This window comes from Equus caballus, chromosome X (genome assembly GCF_041296265.1).
Source record: "Equus caballus isolate H_3958 breed thoroughbred chromosome X, TB-T2T, whole genome shotgun sequence".
Lineage (NCBI taxonomy): Eukaryota > Metazoa > Chordata > Mammalia > Perissodactyla > Equidae > Equus > Equus caballus.
Genome location: NC_091715.1, coordinates 57,850,793 through 57,862,923, shown reverse-complemented (window position 1 = coordinate 57,862,923; position 12,131 = coordinate 57,850,793).

The following is a 12,131-nucleotide window of genomic DNA, read 5'->3' as shown; positions in this document are numbered from 1 at the left end:
CACCCAGAGCAGAAGTCCTACTTCAGCCAGATCAGGCCTGCAAAGAAACTGCGTTTCACAGGCCTTTGGAAGACATGTTCCCACTAGGCTGTAAGAGCACTGTGCCGAGCGAGTTGTTTCTTAGCTTCCCAAAGAGCTGGAAGCAAGATGCTGTGGGGCCCAACTCGCCCTTTGGAAAGAAGCCTGCACGTTGTGCCTTTCAGCTCTAGGGCAAAGTAGCACACCCAGAGCAGAAGTCCTACTTCAGCCAGATCAGGCCTGCAAAGAAACTGCGTTTCACAGGCCTTTGGAAGACATGTTCCCACTAGGCTGTAAGAGCACTGTGCAGAGCGAGTTGTTTCTTAGCTTCCCAAAGAGCTGGAAGCAAGATGCTGTGGGGCCCAACTCGCCCTTTGGAAAGAAGCCTGCACGTTGTGCCTTTCAGCTCTAGGGCAAAGTAGCACACCCAGAGCAGAAGTCCTACTTGAGCCAGATCAGGCTTGCAAAGAAACTGCGTTTCACAGGCCTTTGGAAGAGATGTTCCCGGTAGGCTGTAAGAGCACTGTGCCGAGCGAGTTGTTTCTTAGCTTCCCAAAGAGCTGGAAGCAAGATGCTGTGGGGCCCAACTCGCCCTTTGGAAAGAAGCCTGCACGTTGTGCCTTTCAGCTCTAGGGCAAAGTAGCACACCCAGAGCAGAAGTCCTACTTCAGCCAGATCAGGCCTGCAAAGAAACTGCGTTTCACAGGCCTTTGGAAGACATGTTCCCACTAGGCTGTAAGAGCACTGTGCAGAGCGAGTTGTTTCTTAGCTTCCCAAAGAGCTGGAAGCAAGATGCTGTGGGGCCCAACTCGCCCTTTGGAAAGAAGCCTGCACGTTGTGCCTTTCAGCTCTAGGGCAAAGTAGCACACCCAGAGCAGAAGTCCTACTTCAGCCAGATCAGGCCTGCAAAGAAACTGCGTTTCACAGGCCTTTGGAAGAGATGTTCCCGGTAGGCTGTAAGAGCACTGTGCAGAGCGAGTGGTTTCTTAGCTTCCCAAAGAGCTGGAAGCAAGATGCTGTGGGGCCCAACTCGCCCTTTGGAAAGAAGCCTGCACGTTGTGCCTTTCAGCTCAAGGGCAAAGTAGCACACCCAGAGCAGAAGTCCTACTTCAGCCAGATCAGGCCTGCAAAGAAACTGCGTTTCACAGGCCTTTGGAAGAGATGTTCCCGGTAGGCTGTAAGAGCACTGAGCAGAGCGAGTTGTTTCTTAGCTTCCCAAAGAGCTGGAAGCAAGATGCTGTGGGGCCAAACTCGCCCTTTGGAAAGAAGCCTGCATGTTGTGCGTTTCAGCTCTAGGGCAATGTAGCACACCCAGAGCAGAAGTCCTACTTCTGCCAGATCATGCCTGCAAAGAAACTGCGTTCCAAAGGCATTTGCAGGAGATGTTGCAGGATGGCTGTAAGAGAGGAGTGCAGAGCGAGTTGTTTCTTATCTTCCCAAAGAGCTGGAAGCAAGATGCTGTGGGGCCCAACTCGCCCTTTGGAAAGAAGCCTGCACGTTGTGCCTTTCAGCTCTAGGGCAAAGTAGCACACCCAGAGCAGAAGTCCTACTTCAGCCAGATCAGGCCTGCAAAGAAACTGCGTTTCACAGGCCTTTGGAAGAGATGTTCCTGGTAGGCTGTAAGAGCACTGTGCAGAGCGAGTTGTTTCTTAGCTTCCCAAAGAGCTGGAAGCAAGATGCTGTGGGGCCCAACTCGCCCTTTGGAAAGAAGCCTGCACGTTGTGCCTTTCAGCTCTAGGGCAATGTAGCACACCCAGAGCAGAAGTCCTACTTCAGCCAGATCAGGCCTGCAAAGAAACTGCGTTTCACAGGCCTTTGGAAGAGATGCTCCCGGTAGGCTGTAAGAGCACTGTGCAGAGCGAGTTGTTTCTTAGCTTCCCAAAGAGCTGGAAGCAAGATGCTGTGGGGCCCAACTCGCCCTTTGGAAAGAAGCCTGCACGTTGTGCCTTTCAGCTCTAGGGCAATGTAGCACACCCAGAGCAGAAGTCCTACTTCAGCCAGATCAGGCCTGCAAAGAAACTGCGTTTCACAGGCCTTTGGAAGAGATGTTCCCACTACGGTGTAAGAGCACTGAGCAGAGCGAGTTGTTTCTAAGCTTCCCAAAGAGCTGGAAGCAAGATGCTGTGGGGCCCAACTCGCCCTTTGGAAAGAAGCCTGCACGTTGTGCCTTTCAGCTCTAGGGCAATGTAGCACACCCAGAGCAGAAGTCCTACTTCAGCCAGATCAGGCCTGCAAAGAAACTGCGTTTCACAGGCCTTTGGAAGAGATGTTCCCGGTAGGCTGTATGAGCACTGTGCAGAGCGAGTTGTTTCTTAGCTTCCCAAAGAGCTGGAAGCAAGATGCTGTGGGGCCCAACTCGCCCTTTGGAAAGAAGCCTGCACGTTGTGCCTTTCAGCTCTAGGGCAAAGTAGCACACCCAGAGCAGAAGTCCTACTTCAGCCAGATCAGGCCTGCAAAGAAACTGCGTTTCACAGGCCTTTGGAAGACATGTTCCCACTAGGCTGTAAGAGCACTGTGCAGAGCGAGTTGTTTCTTAGCTTCCCAAAGAGCTGGAAGCAAGATGCTGTGGGGCCCAACTCGCCCTTTGGAAAGAAGCCTGCACGTTGTGCCTTTCAGCTCTAGGGCAAAGTAGCACACCCAGAGCAGAAGTCCTACTTCAGCCAGATCAGGCCTGAAAAGAAACTGCGTTTCACAGGCCTTTGGAAGACATGTTCCCACTAGGCTGTAAGAGCACTGTGCAGAGCGAGTTGTTTCTTAGCTTCCCAAAGAGCTGGAAGCAAGATGCTGTGGGGCCCAACTCGCCCTTTGGAAAGAAGCCTGCACGTTGTGCCTTTCAGCTCTAGGGCAAAGTAGCACACCCAGAGCAGAAGTCCTACTTCAGCCAGATCAGGCCTGCAAAGAAACTGCGTTTCACAGGCCTTTGGAAGTGATGTTCCCGGTAGGCTGTAAGAGCACTGTGCAGAGCGAGTTGTTTCTTAGCTTCCCAAAGAGCTGGAAGCAAGATGCTGTGGGGCCCAACTCGCCCTTTGGAAAGAAGCCAGCACGTTGTGCCTTTCAGCTCTAGGGCAAAGTAGCACACCCAGAGCAGAAGTCCTACTTCAGCCAGATCAGGCCTGCAAAGAAACTGCGTTTCACAGGCCTTTGGAAGTGATGTTCCCGGTAGGCTGTAAGAGCACTGTGCCGAGCGAGTTGTTTCTTAGCTTCCCAAAGAGCTGGAAGCAAGATGCTGTGGGGCCCAACTCGCCCTTTGGAAAGAAGCCTGCACGTTTTGCCTTTCAGCTCTAGGGCAATGTAGCACACCCAGAGCAGAAGTCCTACTTCAGCCAGATCAGGCCTGCAAAGAAACTGCGTTTCACAGGCCTTTGGAAGAGATGTTCCCACTACGGTGTAAGAGCACTGAGCAGAGCGAGTTGTTTCTAAGCTTCCCAAAGAGCTGGAAGCAAGATGCTGTGGGGCCCAACTCGCCCTTTGGAAAGAAGCCTGCACGTTGTGCCTTTCAGCTCTAGGGCAATGTAGCACACCCAGAGCAGAAGTCCTACTTCAGCCAGATCAGGCCTGCAAAGAAACTGCGTTTCACAGGCCTTTGGAAGAGATGTTCCCGGTAGGCTGTAAGAGCACTGTGCAGAGCGAGTTGTTTCTTAGCTTCCCAAAGAGCTGGAAGCAAGATGCTGTGGGGCCCAACTCGCCCTTTGGAAAGAAGCCTGCACGTTGTGCCTTTCAGCTCTAAGGCAAAGTAGCACACTCAGAGCAGAAGTCCTACTTGAGCCAGATCAGGCCTGCAAAGAAACTGCGTTTCACAGGCCTTTGGAAGACATGTTCCCACTAGGCTGTAAGAGCACTGTGCAGAGCGAGTTGTTTCTTAGCTTCCCAAAGAGCTGGAAGCAAGATGCTGTGGGGCCCAACTCGCCCTTTGGAAAGAAGCCTGCACGTTGTGCCTTTCAGCTCTAGGAGAAAGTAGCACACCCAGAGCAGAAGTCCTACTTCAGCCAGATCAGGCCTGCAAAGAAACTGCGTTTCACAGGCCTTTGGAAGACATGTTCCCACTAGGCTGTAAGAGCACTGTGCAGAGCGAGTTGTTTCTTAGCTTCCCAAAGAGCTGGAAGCAAGATGCTGTGGGGCCCAACTCGCCCTTTGGAAAGAAGCCTGCACGTTGTGCCTTTCAGCTCTAGGGCAAAGTAGCACACCCAGAGCAGAAGTCCTACTTGAGCCAGATCAGGCTTGCAAAGAAACTGCGTTTCACAGGCCTTTGGAAGAGATGTTCCCGGTAGGCTGTAAGAGCACTGTGCCGAGCGAGTTGTTTCTTAGCTTCCCAAAGAGCTGGAAGCAAGATGCTGTGGGGCCCAACTCGCCCTTTGGAAAGAAGCCTGCACGTTGTGCCTTTCAGCTCTAGGGCAAAGTAGCACACCCAGAGCAGAAGTCCTACTTCAGCCAGATCAGGCCTGCAAAGAAACTGCGTTTCACAGGCCTTTGGAAGACATGTTCCCACTAGGCTGTAAGAGCACTGTGCAGAGCGAGTTGTTTCTTAGCTTCCCAAAGAGCTGGAAGCAAGATGCTGTGGGGCCCAACTCGCCCTTTGGAAAGAAGCCTGCACGTTGTGCCTTTCAGCTCTAGGGCAAAGTAGCACACCCAGAGCAGAAGTCCTACTTCAGCCAGATCAGGCCTGCAAAGAAACTGCGTTTCACAGGCCTTTGGAAGAGATGTTCCCGGTAGGCTGTCAGAGCACTGTGCAGAGCGAGTGGTTTCTTAGCTTCCCAAAGAGCTGGAAGCAAGATGCTGTGGGGCCCAACTCGCCCTTTGGAAAGAAGCCTGCACGTTGTGCCTTTCAGCTCAAGGGCAAAGTAGCACACCCAGAGCAGAAGTCCTACTTCAGCCAGATCAGGCCTGCAAAGAAACTGCGTTTCACAGGCCTTTGGAAGAGATGTTCCCGGTAGGCTGTAAGAGCACTGTGCAGAGCGAGTTGTTTCTTAGCTTCCCAAAGAGCTGGAAGCAAGATGCTGTGGGGCCAAACTCGCCCTTTGGAAAGAAGCCTGCACGTTGTGCGTTTCAGCTCTAGGGCAATGTAGCACACCCAGAGCAGAAGTCCTACTTCTGCCAGATCATGCCTGCAAAGAAACTGCGTTCCAAAGGCATTTGCAGGAGATGTTGCAGGATGGCTGTAAGAGAGGAGTGCAGAGCGAGTTGTTTCTTATCTTCCCAAAGAGCTGGAAGCAAGATGCTGTGGGGCCCAACTCGCCCTTTGGAAAGAAGCCTGCACGTTGTGCCTTTCAGCTCTAGGGCAAAGTAGCACACCCAGAGCAGAAGTCCTACTTCAGCCAGATCAGGCCTGCAAAGAAACTGCGTTTCACAGGCCTTTGGAAGAGATGTTCCTGGTAGGCTGTAAGAGCACTGTGCAGAGCGAGTTGTTTCTTAGCTTCCCAAAGAGCTGGAAGCAAGATGCTGTGGGGCCCAACTCGCCCTTTGGAAAGAAGCCTGCACGTTGTGCCTTTCAGCTCTAGGGCAATGTAGCACACCCAGAGCAGAAGTCCTACTTCAGCCAGATCAGGCCTGCAAAGAAACTGCGTTTCACAGGCCTTTGGAAGAGATGCTCCCGGTAGGCTGTAAGAGCACTGTGCAGAGCGAGTTGTTTCTTAGCTTCCCAAAGAGCTGGAAGCAAGATGCTGTGGGGCCCAACTCGCCCTTTGGAAAGAAGCCTGCACGTTGTGCCTTTCAGCTCTAGGGCAATGTAGCACACCCAGAGCAGAAGTCCTACTTCAGCCAGATCAGGCCTGCAAAGAAACTGCGTTTCACAGGCCTTTGGAAGAGATGTTCCCACTACGGTGTAAGAGCACTGAGCAGAGCGAGTTGTTTCTAAGCTTCCCAAAGAGCTGGAAGCAAGATGCTGTGGGGCCCAACTCGCCCTTTGGAAAGAAGCCTGCACGTTGTGCCTTTCAGCTCTAGGGCAATGTAGCACACCCAGAGCAGAAGTCCTACTTCAGCCAGATCAGGCCTGCAAAGAAACTGCGTTTCACAGGCCTTTGGAAGAGATGTTCCCGGTAGGCTGTCAGAGCACTGTGCAGAGCGAGTTGTTTCTTAGCTTCCCAAAGAGCTGGAAGCAAGATGCTGTGGGGCCCAACTCGCCCTTTGGAAAGAAGCCTGCACGTTGTGCCTTTCAGCTCTAGGGCAAAGTAGCACACCCAGAGCAGAAGTCCTACTTCAGCCAGATCAGGCCTGAAAAGAAACTGCGTTTCACAGGCCTTTGGAAGACATGTTCCCACTAGGCTGTAAGAGCACTGTGCAGAGCGAGTTGTTTCTTAGCTTCCCAAAGAGCTGGAAGCAAGATGCTGTGGGGCCCAACTCGCCCTTTGGAAAGAAGCCTGCACGTTGTGCCTTTCAGCTCTAGGGCAAAGTAGCACACCCAGAGCAGAAGTCCTACTTCAGCCAGATCAGGCCTGCAAAGAAACTGCGTTTCACAGGCCTTTGGAAGTGATGTTCCCGGTAGGCTGTAAGAGCACTGTGCAGAGCGAGTTGTTTCTTAGCTTCCCAAAGAGCTGGAAGCAAGATGCTGTGGGGCCCAACTCGCCCTTTGGAAAGAAGCCAGCACGTTGTGCCTTTCAGCTCTAGGGCAAAGTAGCACACCCAGAGCAGAAGTCCTACTTCAGCCAGATCAGGCCTGCAAAGAAACTGCGTTTCACAGGCCTTTGGAAGTGCTGTTCCCGGTAGGCTGTAAGAGCACTGTGCCGAGCGAGTTGTTTCTTAGCTTCCCAAAGAGCTGGAAGCAAGATGCTGTGGGGCCCAACTCGCCCTTTGGAAAGAAGCCTGCACGTTGTGCCTTTCAGCTCTAGGGCAATGTAGCACACCCAGAGCAGAAGTCCTACTTCAGCCAGATCAGGCCTGCAAAGAAACTGCGTTTCACAGGCCTTTGGAAGAGATGTTCCCACTACGGTGTAAGAGCACTGAGCAGAGCGAGTTGTTTCTAAGCTTCCCAAAGAGCTGGAAGCAAGATGCTGTGGGGCCCAACTCGCCCTTTGGAAAGAAGCCTGCACGTTGTGCCTTTCAGCTCTAGGGCAATGTAGCACACCCAGAGCAGAAGTCCTACTTCAGCCAGATCAGGCCTGCAAAGAAACTGCGTTTCACAGGCCTTTGGAAGACATGTTCCCACTAGGCTGTAAGAGCACTGTGCAGAGCGAGTTGTTTCTTAGCTTCCCAAAGAGCTGGAAGCAAGATGCTGTGGGGCCCAACTCGCCCTTTGGAAAGAAGCCTGCACGTTGTGCCTTTCAGCTCTAGGGCAAAGTAGCACACCCAGAGCAGAAGTCCTACTTCAGCCAGATCAGGCCTGCAAAGAAACTGCGTTTCACAGGCCTTTGGAAGTGATGTTCCCGGTAGGCTGTAAGAGCACTGTGCCGAGCGAGTTGTTTCTTAGCTTCCCAAAGAGCTGGAAGCAAGATGCTGTGGGGCCCAACTCGCCCTTTGGAAAGAAGCCTGCACGTTGTGCCTTTCAGCTCTAGGGCAATGTAGCACACCCAGAGCAGAAGTCCTACTTCAGCCAGATCAGGCCTGCAAAGAAACTGCGTTTCACAGGCCTTTGGAAGAGATGTTCCCACTACGGTGTAAGAGCACTGAGCAGAGCGAGTTGTTTCTAAGCTTCCCAAAGAGCTGGAAGCAAGATGCTGTGGGGCCCAACTCGCCCTTTGGAAAGAAGCCTGCACGTTGTGCCTTTCAGCTCTAGGGCAATGTAGCACACCCAGAGCAGAAGTCCTACTTCAGCCAGATCAGGCCTGCAAAGAAACTGCGTTTCACAGGCCTTTGGAAGAGATGTTCCCGGTAGGCTGTAAGAGCACTGTGCAGAGCGAGTTGTTTCTTAGCTTCCCAAAGAGCTGGAAGCAAGATGCTGTGGGGCCCAACTCGCCCTTTGGAAAGAAGCCTGCACGTTGTGCCTTTCAGCTCTAGGGCAAAGTAGCACACCCAGAGCAGAAGTCCTACTTCAGCCAGATCAGGCCTGCAAAGAAACTGCGTTTCACAGGCCTTTGGAAGACATGTTCCCACTAGGCTGTAAGAGCACTGTGCAGAGCGAGTTGTTTCTTAGCTTCCCAAAGAGCTGGAAGCAAGATGCTGTGGGGCCCAACTCGCCCTTTGGAAAGAAGCCTGCACGTTGTGCCTTTCAGCTCTAGGGCAAAGTAGCACACCCAGAGCAGAAGTCCTACTTCAGCCAGATCAGGCCTGCAAAGAAACTGCGTTTCACAGGCCTTTGGAAGACATGTTCCCACTAGGCTGTAAGAGCACTGTGCAGAGCGAGTTGTTTCTTAGCTTCCCAAAGAGCTGGAAGCAAGATGCTGTGGGGCCCAACTCGCCCTTTGGAAAGAAGCCTGCACGTTGTGCCTTTCAGCTCTAGGGCAAAGTAGCACACCCAGAGCAGAAGTCCTACTTCAGCCAGATCAGGCCTGCAAAGAAACTGCGTTTCACAGGCCTTTGGAAGTGATGTTCCCGGTAGGCTGTAAGAGCACTGTGCAGAGCGAGTTGTTTCTTAGCTTCCCAAAGAGCTGGAAGCAAGATGCTGTGGGGCCCAACTCGCCCTTTGGAAAGAAGCCAGCACGTTGTGCCTTTCAGCTCTAGGGCAAAGTAGCACACCCAGAGCAGAAGTCCTACTTCAGCCAGATCAGGCCTGCAAAGAAACTGCGTTTCACAGGCCTTTGGAAGTGATGTTCCCGGTAGGCTGTAAGAGCACTGTGCCGAGCGAGTTGTTTCTTAGCTTCCCAAAGAGCTGGAAGCAAGATGCTGTGGGGCCCAACTCGCCCTTTGGAAAGAAGCCTGCACGTTGTGCCTTTCAGCTCTAGGGCAAAGTAGCACACCCAGAGCAGAAGTCCTACTTCAGCCAGATCAGGCCTGCAAAGAAACTGCGTTTCACAGGCCTTTGGAAGACATGTTCCCGGTAGGCTGTAAGAGCACTGTGCAGAGCGAGTTGTTTCTTAGCTTCCCAAAGAGCTGGAAGCAAGATGCTGTGGGGCCCAACTCGCCCTTTGGAAAGAAGCCTGCACGTTGTGCCTTTCAGCTCTAGGGCAAAGTAGCACACCCAGAGCAGAAGTCCTACTTCAGCCAGATCAGGCCTGCAAAGAAACTGCGTTTCACAGGCCTTTGGAAGACATGTTCCCACTAGGCTGTAAGAGCACTGTGCAGAGCGAGTTGTTTCTTAGCTTCCCAAAGAGCTGGAAGCAAGATGCTGTGGGGCCCAACTCGCCCTTTGGAAAGAAGCCTGCACATTGTGCCTTTCAGCTCTAGGGCAAACTAGCACACCCAGAGCAGAAGTCCTACTTCAGCCAGATCAGGCCTGCAAAGAAACTGCGTTTCACAGGCCTTTGGAAGACATGTTCCCGGTAGGCTGTAAGAGCACTGTGCCGAGCGAGTTGTTTCTTAGCTTCCCAAAGAGCTGGAAGCAAGATGCTGTGGGGCCCAACTCGCCCTTTGGAAAGAAGCCTGCACGTTGTGCCTTTCAGCTCTAGGGCAAAGTAGCACACCCAGAGCAGAAGTCCTACTTCAGCCAGATCAGGCCTGCAAAGAAACTGCGTTTCACAGGCCTTTGGAAGACATGTTCCCGGTAGGCTGTAAGAGCACTGTGCAGAGCGAGTTGTTTCTTAGCTTCCCAAAGAGCTGGAAGCAAGATGCTGTGGGGCCCAACTCGCCCTTTGGAAAGAAGCCTGCACGTTGTGCCTTTCAGCTCTAGGGCAAAGTAGCACACCGAGAGCAGAAGTCCTACTTCAGCCAGATCAGGCCTGCAAAGAAACTGCGTTTCACAGGCCTTTGGAAGAGATGTTCCCGGTAGGCTGTAAGAGCACTGTGCAGAGCGAGTTGTTTCTTAGCTTCCCAAAGTCTGGAAGCAAGATGCTGTGGGGCCCAACTCGCCCTTTGGAAAGAAGCCTGCACATTGTGCCTTTCAGCTCTAGGGCAAAGTAGCACACCCAGAGCAGAAGTCCTACTTCAGCCAGATCAGGCCTGCAAAGAAACTGCGTTTCACAGGCCTTTGGAAGACATGTTCCCGGTAGGCTGTAAGAGCACTGTGCAGAGCGAGTTGTTTCTTAGCTTCCCAAAGAGCTGGAAGCAAGATGCTGTGGGGCCCAACTCGCCCTTTGGAAAGAAGCCTGCACGTTGTGCCTTTCAGCTCTAGGGCAAAGTAGCACACCCAGAGCAGAAGTCCTACTTCAGCCAGATCAGGCCTGCAAAGAAACTGCGTTTCACAGGCCTTTGGAAGACATGTTCCCACTAGGCTGTAAGAGCACTGTGCAGAGCGAGTTGTTTCTTAGCTTCCCAAAGAGCTGGAAGCAAGATGCTGTGGGGCCCAACTCGCCCTTTGGAAAGAAGCCTGCACGTTGTGCCTTTCAGCTCTAGGGCAAAGTAGCACACCCAGAGCAGAAGTCCTACTTCAGCCAGATCAGGCCTGCAAAGAAACTGCGTTTCACAGGCCTTTGGAAGAGATGTTCCCGGTAGGCTGTCAGAGCACTGTGCAGAGCGAGTTGTTTCTTAGCTTCCCAAAGAGCTGGAAGCAAGATGCTGTGGGGCCCAACTCGCCCTTTGGAAAGAAGCCTGCACGTTGTGCCTTTCAGCTCTAGGGCAAAGTAGCACACCCAGAGCAGAAGTCCTACTTCAGCCAGATCAGGCCTGCAAAGAAACTGCGTTTCACAGGCCTTTGGAAGACATGTTCCCGGTAGGCTGTAAGAGCACTGTGCAGAGCGAGTTGTTTCTTAGCTTCCCAAAGAGCTGGAAGCAAGATGCTGTGGGGCCCAACTCGCCCTTTGGAAAGAAGCCTGCACGTTGTACCTTTCAGCTCTAGGGCAAAGTAGCACACCCAGAGCAGAAGTCCTACTTCAGCCAGATCAGGCCTGCAAAGAAACTGCGTTTCACAGGCCTTTGGAAGTGATGTTCCCGGTAGGCTGTAAGAGCACTGTGCAGAGCGAGTTGTTTCTTAGCTTCCCAAAGAGCTGGAAGCAAGATGCTGTGGGGCTCAACTCGCCCTTTGGAAAGAAGCCTGCACGTTGTGCCTTTCAGCTCTAGGGCAAAGTAGCACACCCAGAGCAGAAGTCCTACTTCAGCCAGATCAGGCCTGCAAAGAAACTGCGTTTCACAGGCCTTTGGAAGAGATGTTCCCGGTAGGCTGTAAGAGCACTGTGCAGAGCGAGTTGTTTCTTAGCTTCCCAAAGAGCTGGAAGCAAGATGCTGTGGGGCCCAACTCGCCCTTTGGAAAGAAGCCTGCACGTTGTGCCTTTCAGCTCTAGGGCAAAGTAGCACACCCAGAGCAGAAGTCCTACTTCAGCCAGATCAGGCCTGCAAAGAAACTGCGTTTCACAGGCCTTTGGAAGACATGTTCCCACTAGGCTGTAAGAGCACTGTGCAGAGCGAGTTGTTTCTTAGCTTCCCAAAGAGCTGGAAGCAAGATGCTGTGGGGCCCAACTCGCCCTTTGGAAAGAAGCCTGCACGTTGTGCCTTTCAGCTCTAGGGCAAAGTAGCACACCCAGAGCAGAAGTCCTACTTCAGCCAGATCAGGCCTGCAAAGAAACTGCGTTTCACAGGCCTTTGGAAGACATGTTCCCGGTAGGCTGTAAGAGCACTGTGCAGAGCGAGTTGTTTCTTAGCTTCCCAAAGAGCTGGAAGCAAGATGCTGTGGGGCCCAACTCGCCCTTTGGAAAGAAGCCTGCACGTTGTGCCTTTCAGCTCTAGGGCAAAGTAGCACACCCAGAGCAGAAGTCCTACTTCAGCCAGATCAGGCCTGCAAAGAAACTGCGTTTCACAGGCCTTTGGAAGACATGTTCCCACTAGGCTGTAAGAGCACTGTGCAGAGCGAGTTGTTTCTTATCTTCCCAAAGAGCTGGAAGCAAGATGCTGTGGGGCCCAACTCGCCCTTTGGAAAGAAGCCTGCACGTTGTGCCTTTCAGCTCTAGGGCAAAGTAGCACACCCAGAGCAGAAGTCCTACTTCAGCCAGATCAGGCCTGCAAAGAAACTGCGTTTCACAGGCCTTTGGAAGACATGTTCCCGGTAGGCTGTAAGAGCACTGTGCAGAGCGAGTTGTTTCTTAGCTTCCCAAAGAGCTGGAAGCAAGATGCTGTGGGGCCCAACTCGCCCTTTGGAAAGAAGCCTGCACGTTGTGCCT